The 11,752-nt window shown below is 53.0% G+C and overlaps 1 protein-coding gene across 2 annotated transcripts in view; it reads left to right on the plus strand.

The window, feature by feature from the left end:
• The first annotated feature begins 7,211 nt into the window (after window positions 1–7,211).
• The window catches only part of LOC137431847 (uncharacterized), a 113,079-nt gene continuing 108,538 nt past the window's right edge, over window positions 7,212–11,752 (plus strand). The window contains exon 1 of one of the 2 annotated variants that reach the window (XM_068123605.2): window positions 7,212–7,439. The gene's annotated coding sequence lies outside the window, so the exon portion shown is untranslated. The remainder of the gene's footprint in view (window positions 7,440–11,752) is intronic. The other variant, XM_068123606.2, reaches the window with a different exon arrangement.

Raw genomic sequence — 11,752 nt, forward strand, 5'->3', positions numbered from 1 at the left:
ACGGCCCTGCTCCAAACCGCCGTTCAGGCCCCCAAGCTGCTGTTGGGGCTGCTGTGGACGTCGCGTGCTTTGCCAGGCCTTGTCCGACTCGTCTGGTCCAAACCCTCAACTCTTTCTTGGTCCACTCACTCTTTACCACCGACTCCTCACCGCAACCAACGCAACCAACTGACCACCACCACCGACTCCTCACCGCAACCAACGCAACCAACTGACCACCGACTCCACTGACTGACTCCTCACGACTCTCTCTCTTGCTTCTTGCGTGCGCGCCTTTTATAGCGCCTCCAGCGATCAAGCCGCCGGCCTTTAGGACACGCCAATCGGTGTGCTCACCTCGGCCCTGGTTGGTCATGCGACCCTCTGGCTCACTCCTCCCCTCTATGACGAGGTGGAGACACGCCTTTCTTCTCCGACCCTGCCTCGTGGTCAATGGCGGTTATTGGAGGGGAGGTAATTGGCAATCGAGGGTTGGCAATGATCAGAGGGGATGTAAAAGGGAATGGAGATTTTGGGGATGGGAATGAAAGGGGATCTATTCTCTTTCACTGGTGCAATGGAGTACTTCAATTAATGGGAGACACAGCCTTACTCTAAAACACAGAATAAGAGATAACTATCAAACAGGGGTATTCTATTATTTGGCTGATGTGTATGCTTGTGGACTAATTATGGGATGCCCTTTCACCTTTACACAGCTCCGGAGGTAGGGGGGCGCAGAATAAACAATAATAATAATAATACAGCACACAATCAAAAAAATACAGTCCTCATCTCCGCAACAATATATATATAGATAAACACCAGTGTGCTGGTGAGTGTGGACCGCAGCAACCAATAAAACCCCAGAACCAGAAGGTGCCTCCAGATAAGTTTTCAACAGCCTCAAGTTATGCCCAAGACCCTGGGGGACATTATCTGACCTATCAGATTTGAATTTTTTTCAGCATTTTGGGACCTTTTGGGCCCAGAGGGGCTCAATGTTCTGGATGCATCTCTTCTGTCCAGAGAAATTCCGCTCAGCTTCAGAAGAGCAGTAGTGCGCCTACTGCCAAAGACTGGTGATCTCTGCAGGTGAAAAATTGGTGACCAATTTCATTATTGTGCACGGACTACAAACTGTTTTCCAAGGTACTCGCAAACCGGTTAAAGAAGGTCATCGGTGATCTGGTTTTACCTGACCAATGTTGTGCAATTCCGCTGGTGAATCTAGGTGATCTATTAAACGCTGGGTAAAACGGCAGTAAAACCCAGATTTTATTTATTTATATGCCTTTAAACCTCTACTTAAATTTAATGATACTAGGGCATGCCCGTACTATATCTATATCTAAAATTATATCCCCCCCCTCTATTTACATGAAATGGTTTGGTCCAAAGCGAACGGCTTGCGAGTACGGTGACAATCCCCCCCCTCTATTTACATGAAATGGTTTGGTCCAAAGCGAACGGCTTGCGAGTACGGTGACAATCCCCCCCCTCTATTTACATGAAATGGTTTGGTCCAAAGCGAACGGCTTGCGGAGTTTGGTAAAGAAATCGCCATAACGTGCACAAACGCGCAGGAAAGCGAAAGAATCGCAAATTAGTTTTAATTAGTTTTAAAACATAGTTTAACGCCAACATAGCGGCAACATAGTTTGCCAACGTGAAATAAATGAATACGCTCTCAAATGTGCCGTCCGAGGCAGAGTCTGTTCGGCACGTTCGGCACACGTGATAGCTCGCTGCTCTCTGATTGGTTGAATCGTTTTTTGGACATAGCTCGGTAACTACTTGTCCGATTAATATGAAACCTTGAAAAGGCACATCCTCGGGTCCCCAGCAATATACCTGGCAAGTTTCAAGTATATCGAACCCGTGGTTGTCGAGAAACAGCGGTCACAGACATACATACATACATACATACATACATACATACATACATACATACACACAGAGATTACTGGAATTATAGATAGATACATAGCATGAGAGGGCGTGGCATGTGAGAGGGCGTGGCGTGAGAGGGCGTGACATGAGAGGGCGTGGCGCGCGAGAGGGCGTGGCATGTGAGGGCGTGGCGCGCGAGAGGGCGTGGTATATTATGAGGGAGTGCATAGCGAATGAACAAAGAAGCCGCCGAATGGCTGTGATTGCACCATGCTGTTTAACGCTGTGTTCTGTGGTGATCAATAAAGCCTCCATCGCCTAAACTGCGATTCAACATCGGGTTATTATTGGTGCATAATGGTGGTTGTTGTTTAAGAATTAAGACTTTCAGTTTAACAGACGTCCCGTCGGTCAGCATTGGTTGGTGGACGCTAACGATCCTAATCGATGGTGTCCTTTGCGAAGAGTAGGCGAGCCATCGCCGGCATCCTGAAGAAATCACAAACTCCTGCTTTAACCCATTGAAACGTCAAGCCTGGCCATCCGGTTCGTGAAGGCTCGTCCCAAGGTTCTGCCGGCAGACAAAGAAGAGGAGGAATTAGAAGAGGATGAACCTGCACAGGTCAGATGATAAATTTGGATCTCTGCTTAAAATTATTATATGAAAACGGAAATACAAACAGGACACGATGTTCTGAGACCTCAACCTGAAGAGTCCTTGCCTTTTATATTGTGGTGCTGTGCACACACGATTCATTTGCCAAGAAGATAGGCCACCACGCGTTGTACAAATTGAAATGCTTTATTAACAGCTCGCACGTAAGCACTGGGCGGGCGCCGGGCTCGACCACCGAGCCCGCATAATGTACCGAGGCCACGCCTTGCCCCCGGGCGTGGCCGGTCGGCTGAAAGGCGGGGCATGTCCTCAGTTCCACCCTGCGCCTCGTGACGCCTTCGCTCCGGGCGTGGCCCGAGCTGCGCTTCCACGCCCGGACGCTCGCGCCACCCACTGGTGCGCGGAATTATTGCCCATTGACAATGCGTCCGCCACACGCGCCCCCCCAGAATTCCCGCACACCTGAAGGGTCAGCTTGCGGGGAAGCCGGAGGGCCCTGCCGAAACGCCCTCTGGCGATGCGTGCAGGGCTGGGGGGTAGCGGGGCTGGGGCGTGCCGGGGGTCTGACCGCCGGGGGGCGGCCTCGACGCGGAGGCAGAGCTGCTTGCGGGGGGTGGTCCAGATCGAGGTGGGCCGGCTTGAGGCGATCCATGGAGATACGATCCAGAGTACCGCCGATGTCCACGGTGAAATGTTTGTCCCCGGTCTCCAGCACGCGGAAGGGCCCGTCGTACGGGGGCCGCAGCGGTGCCCGGTGGGCGTCGTGCCGGACGAAAACGTACACCGCCGTGCGAAGCTCTGGGGCGACGTGGGAGGACGGGCAACCGTGGTGTGTCGTCGGCACCGGGGCGAACCTCCTGGCGGTCTCCTGCAGGGTGGAGCGCTGTTGCGCCGCGGACCAAGGAGCCGTGGAGTCGGGGATAAATTCACCCGGTACCCGCAGCGGTTGTCCGAAGACCAGCTCTGCCGAGAATGCGCGCAGGTCGTCCTTGGGCGCCGTCCTGAGGCCCAGCAGGACCCAGGGGAGCCTGTCGGCCCAGCTGCAGTCGCGGAGGCTGGCCCGGAGCGCGGCCTTCATTGAGCAATGAAAGCGCTCGCACAGGCCGTTGGCCTGGGGGCGGTAGGCCATGGTGCAGTGCAGCTTGATGCCGAGCCCTTGCGCCACCGCTCCCCAGAGCTCCGAGGTGAACTGGGGGCCGCCGTCTGACGAGATGTCCGAGGGGGCACCGAACCGGGCAACCCACGTGGCGATGAAGACTTGCGCGACGTCAGTCGCAGCCGTCGCAGCCAATGGCATGGCCTCCGGCCACCGGGTGGTGCGGTCCACCATGGTGAGGAGGTGGGTGAAACCCCGCGAGGGGGGCAGAGGTCCCACCAAGTCGACGTGGACGTGGTCGAACCGACACTCGGGCACCGTAAACGAGGCCAACGGGGCCTGGGTGTGGCAGTGGACCTTTGCGTGCTGGCACGTGAGGCACGTCCTGGCCCAGTCACGGACGTTCTTCCTGAGGCCATGCCAGACGAATTTCGCCGCGACGAGCTTCTGGGAGGCCTTCGTGCCTGGGTGGGACAGGCCGTGGATGGCGTCAAACACCGGGCGCTGCCAACCAGCGGGCACGATGGGGCAAGGCCGGCCGAGGGAGAGGTCGCACAAGAGGGCAGTGCCTGCGACGTCGAACGGCACCTCAGTGACTCGGAGGCCCGTGACGGCGGTCCGCAAGGCCTGGACGTCGGGGTCGGGGGTCTGGTCCACCGCCATCCGGGCATAGTCGATCCCGAGGTGGACCGCGTGTGCGACGGACCGGGAAAGGCAATCCGCCACCGGGTTGTCCTTACCCGCGACGTGACGGATGTCCGTCGTGTACTCGGACACGGCAGAGAGGTGGCGTTGCTGCCGGGCCGACCATGGCTCGGCGACCTTGGCCATCGCGAACACAAGGGGCTTGTGATCGACGAAAGCCGTGAACAGGCGGCCCTCGAGCAGATGGCGGAAGTGTCGGACCGCCAGGTGGAGCCCGAGCAGCTCGCGGTCGAAGGAGCTGTAGCGGCGTTCGTGCGGGCGAAGCTGCCGGCTAAAAAACGCCAGCGGCTGCCAAGCACCACTCACCCACTGCTCGTGCACCGCGCCCACCGCGTAGTCTGACGCGTCAGTGGTGAGGGTGATTGGTGCATCGGGTGCCGGGTGCGCCAGCATGGTGGCGTTGGCCAAGGCCAGCTTTGCGCCCGCAAACGCCGCGGCCATCGGCTCCGTCCAGGCGATGTCACCTTTGCCCGGCTTCCCCCGGAGGGCTTCGTGCAGGGGGCGGAGGAGCTGGGCGACGCGGGGCACGAAGCGGTAATAAAAATTCACCATGCCCAGGAATTCCTGGAGCCCCTTGAACGTGTGGGGGCGCGGGAAACTCCTGACCGCCTCCACCTTGGCCGGCAAAGGGATGGCCCCGTGCCTGGTGATGCGGTGCCCCAAGAAGTCGATGGTGGTGACGCCGAAACGGCACTTCGCGGGGTTGATTATCAGGCCATGCTGGCCCAGGCGTTCGAAGAGCATGCGGAGGTGGAGCAGGTGCTCCTCCCAGGACGCGCTCGCGACTAGGATGTCGTCCAGGTAGACGTAGATGAAAGGTAAGTCGCGCAAGATGCTGTCCATGAGCCGCTGGAACGCCTGGGCCACATTTTCCAACCCAAAAGGCATCCGCAGGAACTCAAAGAGGCCAAAAGGGGTGATGACGGCCGTCTTTGGTACATCGTCCGGTTGTACGGGGACCTGGTGGTAGCCACGGATGAGGTCCACCTTGGAGAAAACGGTCGTGTTTGCCAACCGGGTGGAAAAGTCCTGAATATGCGGGACCGGGTAGCGGTCGGGTGGTGGCATCGTTGAGCCGGCGGTAGTCACCGCACGGCCGCCATCCGCCGCCGGGCTTGGGCACAATGTGCAGAGGAGAGGCCCACGCGCTGTTGGAGCGCCGTACGATGCCCAGCCCCTCCAGCGTGGCGAACTCCGCTTTCACCACGGCGAGCTTCGTGGGGTCGAGGTGGCGCGCCCGGGCATAGACTGGTGGTCCGAGGGTGGGGATATGGTGCTCCACCCCGTGTTTGACGGCCACCGCTGAAAAGGTGGGCCGCGTGAGTGCCGGGAAACTGGCGAGGAGGCGCGTAAACTCGTCCGCTGCCGGAAGAGTACAGACTAACCTCGCCGTGACGGAACCACTCAGCAAGCCGCTTGGCAAGCCGCTCGGTGAGCCGCTCAGCGAGCTGCTCAACGAGCCGCTCAGCGAACAAGTGAGCGAGCTGAAGGTTTCGGCCTGGACAAGACGTCGACGCTTAACGTCCACCAACAGCCCATGCTCACAAAGGAGGTCCGCACCGAGCAGGGCCATTGGCACGCTGGCGGTGACGAAAGACCATTGGAAGCGCTGCCCTCCGAACCGCAGTGAGAGGCAATGCTTCCCGAATGTGCGGATGGGTGTTCCGATGGCGGCGAGCAAAGCGGGGCCCCGGCCCACGGCTTGCTTGTCGGACGTGGAGGCAGGGAGGACGCTTACCTGCGCTCCCGTGTCGCACAGAAAACGACGACCAGACGAGGTGTCCGTGATGAACAGGAGGCTGCCGGAATGGTCGACACTCATGGCCGCAAGTGAGCGCCGGCCCGGTTGTTTCCCGACCCGTCGAAAGAACACGGCGGGCGGCACGTTCTAGCCTTGCGGCCGAACATGGCATGATAGTAGCACCAGGTTTGCGGTGGTGGCGGCCGCGTCGGCCGTGCCGGCGGCGGTGGTGGTGTTGGTGGCGGCGGTAGTGGCCGGGGCGTAGCAGCGGCCACTACCGCCGCTGGTTTTGGTAGTGGCAATCACACCCAGCTGGTTCAGTTCGCTGAACCAGTCGGGGTCACCAGTGTGGTGCTGTGCACACACGATTCGTTTGCCAAGAAGGTAGGCAACCACACGTTGTACAAACTGAAATGCTTTAATACCAGCTCGCACGTAAGCACTGGGCGGGCTCGACTATAGAGCCCGCATATATGTCCCGAGGCCACGCCTTGCCCCCGGGCGTGGCCGGTCGGCCGAAAGGCGGGGCATGTCCTCAGTTCCACCCTGCGCCTCGTGACGCCTTCGCTCCGGGCGTGGCCCGAGCTGCGCTTGCACGGCTGGACGCTCGCGCCACCCACTGGTGCGCGGAATTATTGCCCATTGACAATGTAATGTGTCCGCCACAATATCCGTTTTATGCTCGACACAAAATTACACAGAGACGTACTTTACTGAGTACTTATGGTGGAATCCCATGCTCTTCCTCTTACATTTATAATAAAAATTAAACTATATACACATTTACCTCTGCACAAAGGCTGAAGTACCACGTGATCACAACAAACACGCCCACCCCAACCCAAAGGGTTACAATCATGCATGGTCATACAATTGGACTGATTCGCAATAGGAGTCACTCCCAATCCTCATCTTAGCCAAAATACCTCATCCATCATTCATGACGTCATTTTGTAAGTCCTGCACTGAAATCTGCAGTTTTATCCTAAAATTGACAAGACAGTGTAATAACATTCCTTGTCCTATTTGTTTGAACCTTTCTCTAATATGTTGTAATTTATTGTTATCCTCCTCTTATTTTCCCAATAATTTATGCATGTAGCTCGATCCGAAAATCCCATTTTCGTCTCCCTAAAATGAACGTTCCGAAAAACAACAACAACCCCGCGTCTGAATTCCGCGCCACAGTTCGCACGTGTTAATCTGCAGCCGCGGTTCCGCTTTCTCCGAGGGTCAGAGGTCGCTGGGAAATCCCAAGAAGCTATTTTGGACCGTTTCGCCCGCACGTCCGAAATTGCGCTTTCGGGCTGTTTCCGGGACGTGGAGCTTCCATCGACCATCGAGACTTTTTACGGAGAGACCTGTGTGTGTGTGTGACGAGCGGTCGTAACAAGGAGAGGAGCGAACGGGTGAGTTTACCGGGCGCGCGTTACTCGTGAGTTACAACGAGTTCGTGCTGTGAGTGTGAGAGTTGTTGTGAGGAGGAAGAGTGTTCGTGCCGATGAATTCGGTGCCAGTTCGAGAGAGCGACGAACACGGCTCGGACACGACATTAGGACACATCGTATGGACGAGATCGTGTCCGTTTGCTTTACTTTACTTTAGTCCTTTACCGGACGGTTATTAAAATACAATTATCAGGAAACCACCATCGTCCATAGCACATAGCTCGTACACAATATGTATACAATATGGACGCAATATGTACACGTGTCAGAAACAAACACCATCCTTCACACTTGGCTCATGTACACAATGCACACAATATGCACACAATATGTACACAATATGTACACGTCAGTAAACCAACATCGTCCATCAAACCGAGCTCGTACACAATATGTACACATGTCAGGAAACCAACACCGTCCTTCACATTTAGCTAGTACACAATATGTATACATGTCAGGAAACCAACACCGTCCTTCACACTTAGCTCGTACACAACATGTACACGTGTCAGTAAACCAACATTGTCCATCAAACCGATCTCGTACACAATGTGTATACATGTCAGGAAACCAACACCGTCCTTCACACTTAGCTCGTACACAACATGTACACGTGTCAGTAAACCAACATTGTCCATCAAACCGATCACGTACACAATGTGTACACATCATAAAAACAACACCCTCTATCGCACCCAGCTCGTACACAAAATGTACATAATATGTACACATGCCAGTAAACCAACATCGTCCATCGCACCCAGCTCAAACACAATATGTACACGTGTCAGGAAACCATCACCGTCAATCACACCCAGCTCGTACACAATATGTACACGTGTCAGGAAACCATCACCGTCAATCACACCCAGCTCGTACACAATATGTACACGTGTCAGGAAACCATCACCGTCAATCACACCCAGCTCGTACACAATATGTACACATGTCAGGAAACCATCACCGTCAATCACACCCAGCTCGTACACAATATGTACACGTGTCAGGAAACCATCACCGTCAATCACACCCAGCTCGTACACAATATGTACACGTCAGGAAACCAACATCGTCCATCGCACCCAGCTCAAACACAATATGTACACGTGTCAGGAAACCATCACCGTCAATCACACACAGCTCGTACACAATATGTACATGCGTCAGGAAACCAAAACCGTCAATTGCACCCAGCTCGTACACAATATGTACACGTGTCAGGAAACCATCACCGTCAATCACACCCAGCTCGTACACAATATGTACACATGTCAGGAAACCATCACCGTCAATCACACCCAGCTCGTACACAATATGTACACGTGTCAGGAAACCATCACCGTCAATCACACCCAGCTCGTACACAATATGTACACGTCAGGAAACCAACATCGTCCATCGCACCCAGCTCAAACACAATATGTACACGTGTCAGGAAACCATCACCGTCAATCACACCCAGCTCGTACACAATATGTACACGTGTCAAGAAACAATCACCGTCAATCACACCCAGCTCGTACACAATATGTACACGCATCAGGAAACCAAAACCGTCAATTGCACCCAGCTCGTACACAATATGTACACGTGTCAAGAAACAATCACCGTCAATCACACCCAGCTCGTACACAATATGTACACGTCAGGAAACCAACATCGTCCATCGCACCCAGCTCAAACACAATATGTACACGTGTCAGGAAACCATCACCGTCAATCACACCCAGCTCGTACACAATATGTACACGTGTCAGGAAACCATCACCGTCAATCACACACAGCTTGTACACAATATGTACACGCGTCAGGAAACCAAAACCGTCAATTGCACCCAGCTCGTACACAGTATGTACACGTGTCAGGAAACCATCACCATCAATCACACCCAGCTCGTGCACAATATGTACATGCGTCAGGAAACCATCACCATCAATCACACCCAGCTCGTGCACAACATGTACACGTGTCAGGAAACCATCACCATCAATCACACCCAGCTCGTGCACAACATGTACACGTGTCAGGAAACCTTCACCATCAATCACACCCAGCACGTGCACAATATGTACATGCGTCAGGAAACCAACACCGCCCATCGCACCGAGCTCGTACACAATATGTACACAATATGTACACAATATATACACACAACATGTACATAACATGTACATGTGTCAGGAAACCAACACGATCCATCACACCCATCTCATACAAAATATGTACACGTGTCAGGAAACCATCACCGTCAATCACACCCAGCTCGTACACAATATGTACACAATATGGACGCAATATGTACACGTGTCAGAAACAAACACCATCCTTCACACTTGGCTCATGTACACAATGCACACAATATGTACACAATATGTACACAATATGTACACAACGTGTACACAATATGTACACGTCAGTAAACCAACATCGTCCATCAAACCGAGCTCGTACACAATATGTACACATGTCAGGAAACCAACACCGTCCTTCACACTTAGCTGGTACACAATATGTACACGTGTCAGTAAACCAACACCGTCCTTCACACTTAGCTCGTACACAATATGTATACATGTCAGGAAACCAACACCGTCCTTCACACTTAGCTCGTACACAACATGTACACGTGTCAGTAAACCAACATTGTCCATCAAACCGATCTCGTACACAATGTGTATACATGTCAGGAAACCAACACCGTCCTTCACACTTAGCTCGTACACAACATGTACACGTGTCAGTAAACCAACATTGTCCATCAAACCGATCTCGTACACAATGTGTACATTTGTACACAATATGTACACGTCATAAAAACAACACCCTCTATCGCACCCAGCTCGTACACAAAATGTACATAATATGTACACATGCCAGTAAACCAACATCGTTCTTCACACCCGGCTCATACACAATATGAATAAGTGTCAGGAAACCAACACCGTCCATCAGACCCAGCTCGTACACAATATGTACACGTCAGGAAACCAACATCGTCCATCGCACCCAGCTCGTACACAATATGTACACGTGTCAGGAAACAATCACCGTCAATCACACCCAGCTCGTACACAATATGTACACGTGTCAAGAAACAATCACCGTCAATCACACCCAGCTCGTGCACAATATGTACACGTATCAGGAAACCATCACCGTCAATCACACCCAGCTCGTGCACAATATGTACACGTGTCAGGAAACCATCACCGCCCATCGCACCGAGCTCGTACACAATATGTACACAATATGTACACGATATGTACACAACATGTACATAACATGTACATGTGTCAGGAAACCAACACGATCCATCACACCCATCTCATACAAAATATGTACACGTGTCAGGAAACCATCACCGTCAATCACACCCAGCTCGTACACAGTAGGAACACAATATGTACACGTGTCAGGAAACCATCACCGTCAATCACACCCAGCTCGTACACAATATGTACACGTGTCAGGAAAGCATCACCATCAATCACACCCAGCTCGTACACAATATGTACATGCGTCAGGAAACCATCACCATCAATCACACCCAGCTCGTGCACAATATGTACATGCGTCAGGAAACCATCACCATCAATCACACCCAGCCCGTGCACAATATGTACATGCGTCAGGAAACCAACACCGCCCATCGCACCGAGCTCGTACACAATATGTACACAATATGTACACAAAATGTACATAACATGTACATGTCAGGAAACCAACACGATCCATCACACCCATCTCATACAAAATATGTACACGTGTCAGGAAACCATCACCGTCAATCACACCCAGCTCATACACAATATGTACACGTGTCAGGAAACCATCACCGTCAATCACACCCAGCTCATACACAATATGTACACGTGTCAGGAAACCATCACCGTCAATCACACCCAGCTCATACACAATATGTACACGTGTCAGGAAACCATCACCGTCAATCACACCCAGCTCGTACACAGTAGGAACACAATATGTGCATGTGTCAGGAAAGCAACACCGCCCATTGCACCCAGCTCGTACACAATATGTACACGTGTCAGGAAAGCAACACTGCCCATTGCACCCAGCTCGTACACAATATGTACACGTGTCAGGAAACCATCACCGTCAATCACACCCAGCTCGTACACAGTAGGAACACAATATGTACATGTGTCAGGAAAGCAACACCGCCCATTGCACCCAGCTCGTACACAATATGTACACGTGTCAGCCGTCAGGAAACCATCACCGTCAATCACACCCAGCTCGTACACAAT

This window comes from Myxine glutinosa, chromosome 7 (genome assembly GCF_964187855.1).
Source record: "Myxine glutinosa chromosome 7, kmMyxGlut1.1, whole genome shotgun sequence".
NCBI classification, from domain to species: domain Eukaryota; kingdom Metazoa; phylum Chordata; class Myxini; order Myxiniformes; family Myxinidae; genus Myxine; species Myxine glutinosa.